The sequence below is a fragment of the Palaemon carinicauda genome, unplaced genomic scaffold (assembly GCF_036898095.1).
Source record: "Palaemon carinicauda isolate YSFRI2023 unplaced genomic scaffold, ASM3689809v2 scaffold818, whole genome shotgun sequence".
NCBI lineage: Eukaryota > Metazoa > Arthropoda > Malacostraca > Decapoda > Palaemonidae > Palaemon > Palaemon carinicauda.
The window spans coordinates 82,501-85,042 of NW_027172114.1; the positions used below are offsets into that span (position 1 = coordinate 82,501).

At 34.2% G+C, this 2,542-nt stretch overlaps 1 long non-coding RNA gene across 1 annotated transcript in view; it reads right to left on the reverse strand.

Annotated features, from left to right (window-relative positions):
- LOC137637534 (uncharacterized) overlaps positions 1–468 on the reverse strand; it is a 5,483-nt gene extending 5,015 nt beyond the window's left edge. The window contains exon 1 of the long non-coding RNA XR_011043696.1: positions 309–468. This is a non-coding gene — a long non-coding RNA (uncharacterized lncRNA). The remainder of the gene's footprint in view (positions 1–308) is intronic.
- Positions 469–2,542: the final 2,074 nt, after the last annotated feature.

Here is a 2,542-nt window from a genome sequence, read left to right on the forward strand (position 1 = left end):
AAAGGTAAATGTCAAGGTCAAATGTAAATGTCAAGGTCAAAGGTCAAAGGTAAAGTAAAAATCAAAGGTCAAAGGTAAAAGTTCAGGTCAAGGTAAAAGTTTCCGGTCAAAGGTATAAGTTCAGGTCAAAGGTATAAGTTCAGGTCAAAGGTAAAAATAAAAGGTAAAGGTAATGGTTAAAGTCAAGGTAAAGGTCAAGAAATGAGCATCCGTGGTGGAGGTCTGCACTCTACTGAGTGCCCCTCTATTTCACTCCTTTTTCCCCTAACTGGTGTTAGTTTAGAAAATGACTTTTGGTTTAAACTCACCTTCAACTCTAAGAGTTTCAAAATCCATCTTGATTTCGACCCAAGTTCAACTTCAGCCATTTTTCCATTTATTCAATTTCCTCCAGTTGAAAGTAACTCAATTTAAATGTCTTTTTTCCGCCATAGTAGTTTGCATGGAAACAGCTATACACATCTGGAAGAGAAAATTAAACTATTTTAAATCTGAAATTTTAAACTGAATGTTCTTTAAACAGCTATCGACATATGAAAATATTAAATTTCACTTATTTTTAAATCTGAAAAATGGAAAAACTAAATGTCTATCTCACTAAAGAAAGCATTAATGTTATAATATTTTATCTCTTACACAACACAACATCTCATAATCTTCTAAGGAATTAACAAACTGCCTAAACTATAAGCTAATTACTCAAGCATATTACAGACATTTCTTAAACATTTTAGTTTACTTTGAAAACCTTTAAATTAGTTTTACCATTTTCTAATTTACCATTTTTATACTTGATAAAATTGTTTAGTAGCCCAGTGAACTATGCATGCTTATTTCAGTTTTGGAGCGTTAAAGGCAATACATTGAATAGGAATCAAATTACTTTAGTCAACAGTTTTTGGTTAATTTGATAAAGAAAAATATCACAGTTTACAATCCAGAAAAAAAGGCAACAGCAAGAAAATATAACCAAAGAAAATGCACAAAAACAACTTTAAACACACTTCACTTCAACCGTTGAGTAAATTCTAAATTGGCAAAAAGTTGAGAGAGAATTTCATTAAAGTTTCTCTCTCTCTCTCTCTCTCTCTCTCTCTCTCTCTCTCTCTCTCTCTCTCAAATATGAACCAAATTTCTAGTCTCCGTGAGAATGATGTCCAAACTTATGGCTGATTTACGTGATTGGACATTTCGTTTGACCGTGACCTTGACCTCGGCATGGATCTTCCAAATTTTTTATAATTTCCAGCTTTTTAAATAACAGTTAATCCCTACACATTTCATTACTCTACTATTAGAATTGTGGCCAGGAAGCTGTTCACAAACACACACAAACGGGCAAAAATATAACTTTGCTGGCGGAGGTAAATTTCTTCTTCCAAATAAAATTTAAGGACAGGGAATTTTGAGGGGGAAAAAAAATAAGATACTTTACAGGATATAGTTATGTAGCAATAGGGTTCTCATTAAACATCCGGGATAGGTAGCATGTGATCCGCTAGAGCTGTCAAAGGTATGGACATCTTGAAAAAAAGATTGCAAGATCAAGACTGATGATAAAAGTTACAGGGAAATGTTCATCGAAATCCCACCACTAAGGAATATAATTCATAATAAATGAAATGTATAAAACTGCACAAAGTTGAACAAATTGGTTAATGATATAGTGAATTCAAGAAATTGCAAAGCTTATGATTTGGAATTATAGAGATTGGCAGAAATACGGACCGTGGATACTAAGGATGTCAAAGTGTCTATACAAATATTCAATTTGTTATAAAAATATTTCAAATTCGAAAACTAATAAATGAGAAATATTTAACAAGAAACTGAAGAGTTCTTGTTCTTTAAACGCTTCTATAATCGTGGATTTGGACAAATACCAGTTATGCAGTGTGATATGCAAAATACCTAAGAATACATACGATAAACTTATTTCGTAGGTCCTGTAGCGAGTAGGGTTCCCCCATTTAATAGGACCAGGAAAGCAGTCCTTAAAGGAAAGTAAAATACTGCATTCTACTGGGGTTACTGGAGAGATTTTAAAGGCTTTTATTAGTAGTGCAAATAGGCAGGAATTATTACCACCGCCAACGAAGTTTGAGGGAGGTTATGTTTTACTCCCTGGCCACAACTTTAATCGTAGAATAATTTAACTTACAGGGACTTATAGTTATGCAAAAAGCTGGATATGATAAAATTTTGGAAGCTCAAGATCAAAGGTAAAGGTCACGGTCCAGCGAAATGTCAAATTCTCTTAATCAGCCATAAGTTTGGACATCGTTGTCACAGAGTTTTCAAACTTGGTTCATATTTGAGTGTATGGAAATCCACGCCAATTAACACATGTGAAGGTCAAAATCAAGGTCAAGATTAAGCAAAAGGTCGAGAAATATGCTTCTGCGTTGGAGGTCTGCGCTCTACTGAGTACCCTTCTAGTTGTTTTTATATAAGTCTTGCCCATAATGCTCGCCCTTGGGAACAGGATGGGAACATATTTTAGAAATGTGGCTCATATGGCCAGCCATGGGGCACCAGGTAC